The sequence below is a fragment of the Phyllobates terribilis genome, unplaced genomic scaffold (genome assembly GCF_046119375.1).
Source record: "Phyllobates terribilis strain yellow unplaced genomic scaffold, ASM4611937v1 Scaffold_5__5_contigs__length_657084704, whole genome shotgun sequence".
NCBI classification, from domain to species: domain Eukaryota; kingdom Metazoa; phylum Chordata; class Amphibia; order Anura; family Dendrobatidae; genus Phyllobates; species Phyllobates terribilis.
This window is the reverse complement of record NW_027362765.1, coordinates 229,824,274-229,837,308: the sequence shown is the minus strand read 5'-3', so window position 1 is coordinate 229,837,308 and position 13,035 is coordinate 229,824,274. Positions and strand designations below refer to the sequence as shown.

General features: G+C 43.9%; 1 long non-coding RNA gene across 1 annotated transcript in view; it reads right to left on the bottom strand.

Moving 5' to 3' along the window:
- Positions 1 to 372: 372 nt before the first annotated feature.
- Positions 373 to 13,035, bottom strand: part of LOC141271073 (uncharacterized) — a 228,725-nt gene continuing 216,062 nt past the window's right edge. Inside the window, exons 2-3 of the long non-coding RNA XR_012321820.1 lie at positions 492 to 609; positions 373 to 415 (exon numbers count right to left, since the gene is read on the bottom strand). This is a non-coding gene — a long non-coding RNA (uncharacterized lncRNA). The remainder of the gene's footprint in view (positions 416 to 491; positions 610 to 13,035) is intronic.

The following is a 13,035-nucleotide window of genomic DNA, read 5'->3' as shown; positions in this document are numbered from 1 at the left end:
ATTGCAGCACTGGGGTCCTGGGTTCAAATCCCCCCAAGGACAACATCTGCAAGGAGTTTGTATGTTCTCCCCATGTTTGTGTGGGTTTCCTCCGGTTTCCTCCCACACTCCAAAGACATACTGATAGGGAATTTAGATTGTGAGCCCCAATGGGGACAGCGATGATAATGTCTGTAAATTGTCTGAATTGTAAAGTGCTGTGGAATATGTTGGTGCTATATAAATAAAAAGATATTGTTATTACACTTAATTTAATTTATGGACATCTATGGTTTGAGTTCTTTGCCTGTGTGTAGATTGGATGGTTGCTACTGAAATCTGGTGAGAATTTCATGTCAATAGCACCTTTAGAAATATATTTACTTACAAAATTGGTGACGTGTTCAATACTTATTTCACCCACTGTATATTCCATCTGGAATGCATAAAAGAGAAAACAAATTACACCTCATCCTTAAAGGGTTAATGTGCTGTAAAAAATAATCACTTACCTTTATTGCCGACATCTTTACAAAATGCTTAAAAGACTCTTCTTACTCATTTCTATTGTAAAACCACTTTGCTGTTCGTATGTTCAGTCTTTAGAGCGTTCATCTTTCACTTCAGGTTCTGAAAATTTCCGGGTGGGAAAAAAAAATGTGCATGTCACTTATTTGAAGCATCTCTTAAGAGAAAACGCTCCAAACTAGGCAAGGTCTAATCAGAAGACTGCCTCGTCCCCCCAAAAAGAGAGGAAAAAAACTCTCCAAAAATACTTGAAAACTTTACAAAACTGCCTTAGGAAATGAAAAACTCCACTAAAAACTCCTCAAAGAAGGAGCATATCCCAAAACAGTTTCCGTGAGTAAATTTGTTGTTTTTATCCTCCTCGATGAGTTTTTGATGCAGCATAGTTTTACTGAAAAAAACGTCTTACAGTTCCAGCAAAGTGGATGGAATTTATAGAACTCTCCTGCCCACTGGGCTTTTTTTACGCAGCGTAAACTGACCTGCGGTGCGTATTTGACTTCCGAAGCATGTCAATTTCTCTTGCAGGTGCTCTGAGTTTCATGTGTGGACTTTCCCCATAGAATTACATAAAATGAAGAAAATCTGCAGGTAAAAGATGCAAGTAATCCACACGTGACTATATCAATGAAGTTTTGTCAAAACGAAATACCAGGAAGTATAAAAAAAACAGCTTTATTTAAAACATGACACACAAAAAAGGGGTAAAAAACACAGCGTCAAAAGCGTGATTAAAAACTGCACTTAAAATGCATTAAAAAACGCAGGTAATTCGCAAAATCTGCAACATCAAAGACTCATCTGCGGAGGATCAAGTTTGAATCAAATTTCCTGAAATTTGCAGTTTCACGCAAATTTGAACATTTTGGGTTTCGATTTACGTATAGCAAAAAAATCTAGTCCGGCCCTATTTCCCACATTGCTGAAGCATGAGAAAGCAGTTAAATGTCATATTGCATTGCGAGCTGGCCTCCCCATAATGATCTGCAGATATAATATCTTACAGATCATCACAGATCAGCGGTTCCCAGCAGAGTTTGTACAGTTTGTCAGTCATTTTCCATCCCAAGAGTCACTGGGTAAATCTTTCTCTCATGTAGATTGTTAATTCTTATGATAATTGTATTAATTTTATTTATATAGTGCTAACATATTATGCAGCACTTTACAATTGTGAGGGACATGTACAGACAATTAAAACATTACAAAGTAACTCATAGTTCAACAGCTACTGAAGAAATGAGAGCAATGATCGCAAGCATACAATATATAAGGAAATAGGGGGGTTGACAATAGGCAGAATGTGCTTGTCATTTATGGCCTAGCCATCATTATAATAAATAGGTTTTGATATAAAGTTGCATGAGCCGGTCATCAGCCAGTATCTAAGTACGGCTACCAAGTGCTATTGGGTGTATGGAGGATGTGGAGACAGATGAATAAGAGGGACCAGATTCTGAGGAAAATTTAGAAAGGGGGAACAGGGGAGTGTTATATTAGTGAAATGAGATAATAGGACTGTCTAAAGAGATGTATTTTTAAAACATGCTAAAATATGTGGGTGTAAGGTATTAATCGGATCGTCCTGGGTAATGCATTCCAGAAAACTGGCGCAGCATAAGTGAAATCTTGAAAACGGAATTGAGAGGTTTGGATTATGGAAAATGTTAGTCTTAGATCTGTTGCAGAATGGATAGCATGGATAGGGTGATAGAGATGAGGGCGGAGATGTATGGTGGTGTAGAACTATGGAGCTTTGTGGGTTAGAGTTATGTTTATATTGTATTCTGTACCAATGGGTAACCAGTACAATGGCTGGCACAAGGTGGAGGCTTCGGTGAAGCGGCTGGACAGAAATACGATCTTGGCTGCTGCATTCGTGATGGATTAGAGAGAAGAAAGTTTGGTAAGAGGGAGACTAATCAGTAGAGAGTTGCAGTAGTCCAAGCGATAATGAATAAGCTTGATAGTAAGAGTTTTTGCAGTTTTAAAGGTGAGAAAAGGTTGAATTTTGGAGATGTTTTTAAGATGCAGGTGATCAGCAATTATAATCTGTCCAGTACTGAGATTTGTACAAGTGTATTCGCCACAAATCAATTTTTTTTTGAATTGCAAAAGCTCTGCTCCTCTTTACCAAATACTCATGGGAACTTTCCCCTAGATGCCGCTGTCAATTTTTTTTATTGACATTGTTACAACATTCTCCCTGATATTGCAGCCATATATGATAAATTGTGTGCAGATATCTTCTTTCAAACACAAGTATCTCTTGTGTCAGTCATATATGTTATCAATTACAGATCTGTATGTATGGCACCAAGGTTGCTAAGAAACATCTTTCATTACAAATTAACTTGTTCTTTTTCGGCTTTGCCAGCTATTGCAATTATGAAATTAAAATTTAATCCTGTTGCATGGTTTTGAATAAAGAGATAAGATCAGGATGAGTAGAGTGTGACCTGAATTTAACTGTTCAGAACCACTGGTATATTTACTCCCCTGAGTTCTATTACGCTGATGTCATGAAATGACTCAGTTCAATTAGATTTTACCTGCTCTGCTTTCCTCTTATGTTGCATTTACACTAATCTATTACTGTGAACGAGTGTTCTTAATGACACTCATTTCACGAAAATCTTTCAGTGAAAACAGGCTTCCAATCGCCCAATGAACAAACAGGAAGCTCATTCGTTGGGTGAAATGATCTTTTATTAAAAAAATGGGCAAATCACAGATAAGTCGCACACAAGGTACAGTCACACGTGATTTTCATTTAAATCTTTGGCAATTGAGTCACAAGCAATTTGTGACCAGCAACAGAAATTACAACACATTTGGAACACTAAAGGGGTTGTCCCACAAACAAAGTACATTTTATAGACCTTGGGATAAAAATAAGTTCCGCAATTAGATGTGTTTAAAAATGCAGGAACATTTGCTGAGATAATGTGCTCATGCCGTGTGCTGTGTAATGGCTGTGTCTGACTGTGCAGGAACACGATCTGATCATACCACATCTCCTGGGCAGGGGATGAAGCAAAGTAGAGTATACAGACAGGTAAATGTTTTACCTCACAGAAAGAAAGACAGCAAGGGATTGCAGCTGCTGCTTTCTGAGAGGTAAAATGTTTCCCTGCCTGTTTTTAAATGTTCTACCTCACAGAAAGAGTCAGCTGTGATCCCATGCTGTCCTGTCTGTATACTCTCTTTTCTTTCCTCCCCTGGCCAGTAGCTTTGGTATGATCAGACCATGTTCCTGCATAGTCAGACACAGCCATTACACAGTTCATAACAGGGGGATATTTATAAGATTTTTTCAGCACAGGAACATTTTTTGACATATACTATTATTCAAAAATCTATAGATAAAAATGTACTTTGTTCTTGGAACAACCCATTTAAAAGCTAAATATCACATATTTATTTCAATTCCTAATCCAATGTTCCAATGTCACAGTCACTTATGGTACAACTGACAACAACTAATACTGAGCTGTAAGTCAAGTGTAATCATTGGGTTGCACAGCAGAGAAGGGCTTGGGGAACTTAATATGGTGTTATATTTTTCCATTCAAAATTGAAAGACTCATCATTTTTTTCCCTTTTCCATGACCCTTGAGCCAGCTCTGTAGCCCCTTGTTTGCTTATAATGTTCTTCTGGAGAAGAGAGACTTTCATAAAGTCTTGTTACATTGTGGCAAAAAGATCGGACCAAATGTCTGGACTCACTATATCCACTGGCATTGATAGCAGCTGTATGGGTTACCGCTATGGTATGTATGTTACAGGTGCTTCTCACAAAATTAGAATGTCATCAAAAATTTAATTTATTTCAGTTCTTCAATGCAAAAAGTGAAACTCATATATTATATAGAGTCATTACAAACAGAGTGATCTATTTCAAGTGTTTATTTCTGTTAATGTTGATGTTTATGGATTACAGCCAATGAAAACACAAAAGTCATTATCTCAGTATTAGAATAATTAACAAAAACACCTGCAAAGGCTTCCTACGCTTTTGAAAGGGTCTCTTAATCTGTTTCAGTAGGCTCCACAATCATGGAGAAGACTGCTGACTTGACAGATGTCCAGAAGGCAGTCCTTGACACACCCCACAAGGAGGGTAAGCCACAAAAGGTCATTGCTAAAGAAGCTAGCTGTTCACAGAGAGCTGTATCCAAGCATATTAACTGAAAGTTTAGTGGAAGGAAAAAAGCGTCTTACCTGGGCCAAGGAGAAAAAGACCTGGACTATTGCTCAGTGGTCCAAGGTGTTGTTTTCAGATGAAACTAAATTTTTCATTACTTTTGGAAATCAAGTTCCCAGAGTCTGAAGGAAGAGTGGAGAGGCACACAATCCAAGCTGCTTGAGTTCTAGTGTGAAGTTTCCACAATCAGTGATGGTTTGGGGAGCCATGTCATCTGCTGGTGTAGATCCACTGTGTTTTATCAAGACCAAAGTCAGCGCAGCCGTCTACCAGGACATTTTAGAGCACTTCATGCTTCCCTCTGCCGACAAGCTTTTTGGAGCTGGAAATTTCATTCTCCAGCAGGACTTGGCACCTGTCCACACTACCAAAAGTACCAATACCTGGTTTAAAAACAACAGTATCACTGTGCTTGATTGGACAGCAAACTCGCCTGACCTTAACCCCATAGAGAATCTATGGGGTATTGTCAAGAGGAAGATGAGAGACACCAGACCTAACAATGCAGACGAGCTGAAGGCTGCTATCAAAGCAACCTGGGCTTCCATAACACCTCAGCAGTGCCACAGGCTGATCTCCTCCATGCCACGCCGCATTGATGCAGTAATTGATGCAAAAGGAGCCCCGACCAAGTATTGAGTGCATTACTGAACATACATTTCAGTAGGCCAACATTTCGGATTTAAAAAACATTTTTCAAGCTGTTGTTATAAAGTATTCTAATTTACTGAGATAATGACTTTTATGTTTTCATTGGCTGTAAGTCATAATCATCAACATTAACAGAAATAAACACTTGAAATAGATCACTCCGTTTGTAATGACTCTATATAATATATGAGTTTCACTTTTTGTATTGAAGAACTGAAATAAATGTAGTTTTTGAAGATATTCTACTATATTCGTGAGAAGCACCTGTAAATGAATATTCTTCACATTCATGGATCACAGTTCACATCTGTCTATTTTTGGTATGTCTGTTGCTTCCTTGCTGTGTAATTAGAAAAGTTTTGCATTTGCTCCTGTCTGTTAATTTATCCTATTTCTCTAATTGTCTTACCTGCCTCCCTGTGGCTCCTCCCCTCTGGTCTCAACTGGTATCTTTCAGGTGCAATTAAAGATGCATTAATTTGGACCAAGGGGTCTCTGAGTGTATCTTCTCAAGTACAGCTTTTAAGTGCACATTAGAAATATACCAAAAATGTTCTAGAAGTGACCAGAAGGTAAGAGGTTAACTGTGCTTATCTCTTTATCTTCCCACACTTATTCTCTCACCATGATTACATATGCCCTTAGGCTGTGTGCCCACGATGTGTTTTTTAAGCGTTTCCGTAGCGGCAAAATCTCTGCAGAAACGCTTAAAAAACGCATGGTAGAAGGGCTGCCATGTTCCCCAATGATAATCCGCATGTGCTGTGCACATGCTGCCAAAATTTCGGAAAAAAACGCAGCACTACCAATTATTTTGCGGAAGCGCTGCATTTTCGCCGCCATGGACTTGCATTGGACCGCATGGAATCCGCATCACTGGATCTGTACATGCGGAATCCAAGCATCTAAATGTACGGATGACTCTCCTGCGGACCCGGGTACCAAAGAACCTGTAAAAAAAAGAATAAAATAAAAAATAAATATTATATTTACCTTCTGATGGCCCGCGGTGTGCTTGTCTTCACTTGCCGACAGATCGCGGTGGACTGAAGGACCTGCGCTGACGTCATTTAGTCATATGACGGCAGGTCCTTCAGTGTACCGTGAGCTGCCGGCAAGCCAGGACGGAGCAAATAAAGACTGCGGGGGCCATCGTTTGCATGGATTTATATAGTGTGACCAAGTTGTCAAGCACTTTCCAAGTGAAGCTAAAATCGCTTGGAAAGCGCTTGTCAACCTGCATGCGGAAATGCATGTGAAGAATGCTTCACATCCGCATGTCCCTGGCAGGAAAAACGAATGTACAATCCGCATGCACAATCTGCATGCGTTTTTTCTGCCAGGGAGATGCAGAAATGCTCAGGAAAAAATCTGGAGCATTTCTGCATCGTGGGCAGATCTACCTTTCTGACCCTGATGTCACCTCTCTGTTGTCCAGAATCCAAGATTTCCTATCAGCTTTATCCTCCTTCTCTTTACGCTTCCTAAAACTCAACGTGGACAAAATGTGACTCATGATCTTTCCTCCATCTCACCTAACCCCACTACCTGATTTATCTATCACAATTAACGACACCACTCATTCCACAGTATCAGAAGTATGCTGCCTCAGAGTTACCCTCGATTCTGCTCTGTTCATAAAACCGCACATTGAAGCTCTTACCACCTCCAACTCAAAAATATTTCTAGAATCCATCCTTTTCTCAACCCTAAATCTCTTAAAATGTTAGTTCATGCCCTCATTATCTCCTGCCTCGACTACTGCAATATCGTCCTCTGTGACCTCCCTGCTAACACTCGTTACACCTCTCCGGCCATCATTAACTCTGCTGCCCAACTAATCCACCTCTCTCCATGCTACTCCTCCGTTTCTCCCATCTGCAGATCCCTTCATTGATTTCCAATTCCCCAACATATCCAGTTCAAACTTATAACACTGACCTACAAAGCCATCCATAAGCTGTTTCCGTATATCTACAAAATAACATCCTGAAATCTTCCAACACGCAACCTCCGGTTCTCCCAAGACCTCTTTCTCTCCTCCACATTCATATGTTCCTCACCCAATCGCCTCCAGGAATTCTCTTGAGTGTTCCCCATCCTTTGGAATTCTGTGCCTCAACACATCCAACTATCCACCACAATCGGAACCTTCAGACTGAACTTGATAACCCACCTCTTCAGGAAGGCTTACAGCCTGCAATGACCCTGCTGCCCACCTCACCACCACTGAAGATGCCATCACCCCCTATCCTACTCTCCATTATCCTTAACACTGTAAGACCGCAAGGGCAGGGCTTTCTAATTTCTGTATCAGTCTGTAATTGTTAATTTGCTCATCGTGTTTTATATTTGTATCCTGTATGTAACCCTTCTCATGTACAGCACCATGGAATCAATGGGGCTCTTAAAATAAATACGGTAATAATAATAATAATAATAATAATAATAATAATGTACGACTTTTAACCCCAATCATCTGTATTGTCATCCATACGCCATTAATTTTTATACATGAGCAGTAAATAAACTTTCAAGGCCAAATATAGTTTACCATGTTAATAATAGTGTTGAGCCACCCCCGTAGTGTTCGGGTTCAGTTCGGTTCGTCGAACACCAGTATGTTCGCCGAACTGTTCGTTGAACTGTTCGTCGAACACCGTTGAACACCGTTAAAACCAATGGCAGGCAAACAAAAACACATAGAAACACATAGAAAGCACATAGAAAACACCTTGAAAAGGTGTCCAAAAGCTGACAAACTGCTCAGAAGACACAAATAACACATGGAAAAATGACAAGTACATATAGTCATGCGAAAAGAAAAGAGGTGGAGGAGTAAAAGGAGGAGGAGACAGATATAGGCATGTCATGCCCTTCTAAAATCAAGAAAGGCTGGAGTAAAAATCTAAAATCAGCCTACCAACACCCAGACGTCGTGACAAGAAAATTAAAAAAATATATATCTTTAGGTAGAATGGCGGTTCCATTCAGAACACATTCCTTACAAGATGTAGTGGTATCCCCATTGGGAGTCGTGCCAAAAACGGAACCCAATACATCGGACTAATCCACCATTTGTCATATCCAAGGGGCAGGTCAGTAAACGACAACATCGATACAGAACCAAGTACAGTAGTATATACTGTACATCCTTTGACAAGGCAATCAGGCAGGTCAAGAAGTTGGGAAGGGGCACCCTAATGGCCAAAACAGACATTGAGGGGGCATTCCGGTTACTTACTACCTGTGCCTCTGAATAGTGTCCGCCTATTGGGCTGTTTCTGGGAAGGAGCATACTATATAGATCTCTGTTTGCCCATGGCACCTCCATATCCTGCTCACTATTTGAGGCGTTTAGTTGCTTCCTCGAATGGGTCGTCATGGACGTTTCTAAGGGGGCACATATTATCCATTAGCTCGATGACTTCTTATGCCTGGGCCCAAAAGATTTGCCACAGTGTGAATACACGCGGTAGTCCACCTATGAGAGGGAGAGAGCTGGAGGGAGAGCGGACACCACAGAGCCGAGGGGTTAGATGGAGAACGGAAGAAGGAAAGAGGGCGAGGGAAGTAAGGGAGTACGGTGGAAGGCCAACCTGAGCTCCGCCACGTTCCTGCTGGGCGGGGAACAGCCCTGGGAAGAAAAGCCGCTTGCGCATCCCTTTGAGGTTACGGGCGTGAGCCGGCAGAGGGACTATGCTGGAGTGCGAAGCCGACACGGCCAGGCCGTTCCTGCCCGTGCGACCTCCGTGTCGCCGGGTTTTGCCAGAGCCACGGTGGACCCTGATGGCCAGCCCCCCTCTCCCAATACTGGTGCCTGTCCACTGGTGGGTCGAGACCCCCCGCGGTGGAGGCGGGTCTAAGCTCTGTAATTTGAATGAGTACACTTTAAATCCTTTTACAAGGAGGGCAAGTCTGGTGCCAGCAGCCGCGGTAATTCCAGCTCCAGTAGCATCCACTAAAGCTGCTGCAGTTAAAAAGCTTTTATAAGGATCGAGCTTGGCGGTCCGCCGCAAGGCGTGCTACCGCCAGTCCCAGCCCCTTTGCCTTGGGGCGCCTCCCCGATGCTCTTCACTGAGTGTCCCGGGGGCCCGAAGCGTTTCCTTTGAAAAAATTAAGTGTCCAAAGTACAGGTGGTGTAGCTTGCTTAACAGCTGGGCTACTCCGCTGACTAGCAGACACGGCTACTAGGCCCAAAGTATTGCCTGGGCTAGATGCAGTTAAAAATTTGCAATTAGATATACAGGCAATGTAGCTTGCCTAACAGCTGGGCTACTCCGCTGACTAGCAGACACTGCTACTAGGCCCAAAGTATTGCCTGGGCTAGATGCAGTTAAAAATTGTTATTAGATACAAAGGCGGTGTGGCTTGCTTCAGATGGGCTACTCCGCTGACTACGAGACACTGCTACTAGCCCAAAATGATTGCCTGGGTTAGATGCAGTAAAAAATTGTTATTAGATACACAGGCGGTGTAGCTTGCTTCACAGCTGGGCTACTACGGTGACTAGCAGACACTGAAGCTTTGGAGCAGACCTCTGATTCCCAGGCTATAGTATGAGTAAACAGCTCTGCAGACTCAACCATCTGTGTTACCCCAAGCCATAGTGTATGTAGTTTCTTACGGTTAAAAGGGGGGGGGGGCGATCCGACCCACCTGGAATTAACAATGCCAACGTCATTAAAACACAGCAAGGGGACCCCAAAATGAGTCTCCATTTTTTCCAAAAATTGTGGCATAGACACCACTTAAGTGACATCAATTGCCCCAGAGTTGCTTAAAATGGTTGGTGAGGTGATTTTCCAAAATCCTCAAGCTTTTAGTCTCCCCAAGATGACACGGGGGTAGAAAAGTCCTTGCAGATCCATGATTTGTTCATCTTTATGAACGTGAGTCTGTCTACATTGTCAGTGGACAGCCGCGTGCGCTTATCTGTCAGCACACCACCAGCAGCACTGAACACACGTTCAGAGAGAACGCTGGCTGCGGGGCACGACGAGATCTCCAAGGCGTGAGTGGCGAGCTCAGGCCATTTTTCAAGATTGGAAGCCCAAAATGAGCAAGGGTCCAGTGACACAGTCATGGCTTCGATGTTCACTTGGAGATACTCCTGTACCATCCTCTCTAGGCGTTGACTATGTGTCAGACTTCTTGTCTCCTGTGGCTTTGCAAAGGATGGTCTAAAAAATTGGTGAAACGATTCCACAAATTGCTGTTACCAGCAGATACGGTGTTACTGTTACGGTTTGAGTGATGAAGACTCGACAGTCCCACGGTTGGCAAGTTAGAACTGTGAGATTCACTACATGCATCACTGGTGTTTTGTGGAAAAGCAGATATAAGATTCTGTAACAGCCTCTGCTGATACTCCTGCATGCGTGAATCCCTTTCTATGGCAGCAATTTTTTCGGCAAATTTACTTTTGTACCGGGGATCTAAGAGCGTGGCGGGATTACTTCGAATTCTGACAATCCGAGGGTCATGTTGCAGGTAGTGCAGCTAGAAGGCACTCATGTGTCTTGCGCATCCAGGAGGACCAAGTCCTTGTTGTGTTGATGGTGAGGTAAGAATCATGCTTCCTTCCTCTGCACTCTCCCCCCAACCTTGCACAACAGAAATGTGATCAAGGTCTCCCTCATCTGATGAGTCTTCCATGCCCATCGCCAGTTCGTCTTCCACTTCTTCCTCGGCTCCTGCACCTTCCTCAACAGTTTGGCTGCTACCATGCATCCTCGTTAATCCCTCTCCCCCACCCTCCCATGCCTGCCGCCTGGGTGCTGCCGACCGTCTGGACCTTGGAGATGTTATCCCTTCCGCATACGACTCCTCCTCTACTTCTTCCACCTCCTCTTGTCCCACCACCTGACTCCAAATACTGTTTAACGTGTGCTCCAGCATGTAGATCACCGGAATAGTCATGCTGATAATGGCATCGTCAGCACTAAACATCTTCGTCGCCATTTCAAAACTGTGCAGAAGGGTGCATAGGTCCTTGATCTGAGACCACTCCTGCAGTGTGATTTGCCCCACCTCTGGATCTCGTTGGCCCAGGCTATACGTCAGAACGTATTGCACCAGGGCTCGTTGGTGCTGCCACAGTTGCTGCAACATGTGCAGAGTTGAATTCCACGGTGTCGTCACATTGCATTTCAGCCGGTGAACTGGCAGGCCCAACGACTTCTGTAGAGATGTAAGCCGTTGAGCTGCGGGATGCGAACGGCGGATGTGAGCACACAGCGATCGTGCCCTCTGCAGAAGGCCATCTAGTCCGGGACAGTGGGCTAAAAATTGCTGGACAACCAGGTTCAACACGTGAGCCATACAAGGCACGTGTGTGACATTGCCCTGGTGAAGGGCTGCACCCAGGTTTGCAGCATTGTCGCACACGGCCTTCGATGGCTGCAGGTCCAGTGGAGCCAACCATTCATGAAACTCGGTCTCCAGAGCTGACCACAACTCCTCAGCTGTGTGAGTCACATTTCCCAGACATTTCAAAGTAAACACCGCCTGATGCTGTTGAGCCCTGCTGCCAGCATAGTAAAGAGGTGTGCAGGATTCCTTCTGCGCAGTTAGAATGCAGGTGGCATTACCAGACAGGCTTTGGGTGCAGGTGGAGGACCGAGAGGAGATTGAGGAGGCAGAAGCAGTGGAGGAACTTCTAGATAAAGAGGATTGACGCACAACTCGTGGGGACAGCAAGACTTGGACAGCAGCCCCTTGTCCTGCTGTCACCATAGTTACCCAGTGCCCAGTCAGCGACATGTAAAGCCCCTGTCCATGCCTACTCGTCCAAGTGTCTGTGGTGAAATGCACCCTGTCGCACACAGAGTTTCTCAAAGAAGCGGTGATGTTGTGTGCGACATGCTGGTGTAGCGCAGGCACACCTTTCTTTGAGAAGTAGTGGTGACTGGGCATCTGGTACTGGGGCACTGCGACGGACATAAGGTCTCGAAAATCCTCTGTGTCCACCAGGCGGAAAGGCAGCATTTCTGTAGCCAGCAGCTTGCAGATGGTGAAATTCAACCTCTTAGCTTTGTCATGGCTAGGAGGAAATGGTCTTTTACTTGTCCACAACTGAGGGACCGAGGGCTGGCTGTTGTGCTTAGACTGGGTTGAGTAGGGTGTCCACGGCAAACTGTCGGTCTGTGAGGAAAATGCAGGCGGACATGTTAGGTTGCCTTGATCCAAAGGTGGTGCTCTCGATGTCAGAGAGCGCTCAACACCAGCTGGTGTTTCCACTTCCAAATGAACTGATGACCTGCCAATCACACTGGCTGTTGCGGGGAAAGAGGTGGCAGGTCTGCGTCCAAAACATGTGTGACTGCTGTCCCCCCAGTCACAGAGGATGAAGAAGCCGCGGATGCACAAGATGGGGCAGACGGTGGTTGGCCCGGCCCGCTAGTCTGCATTGTAGCACAGTGAGCTTCCCACTGCAACGTATGCTTCATATCCATGTGAAGGTTCATGCATGAAGTACTCAAACTATGGATTTTTTGGCCTCTACTTAGCTTTTGGTGACAAATGTTACAGATAACATGAGTTGGGTCATCCTAATCGATCTGAAAAAATGCCCAGGCTATTCAAGGCTTAGAGCCCATGCGACCTGAAGAGCCACCACGACTTGTGGTCAGAGGCCGAGTTGTGGTTGAGGATGCAGTTGTTGACGT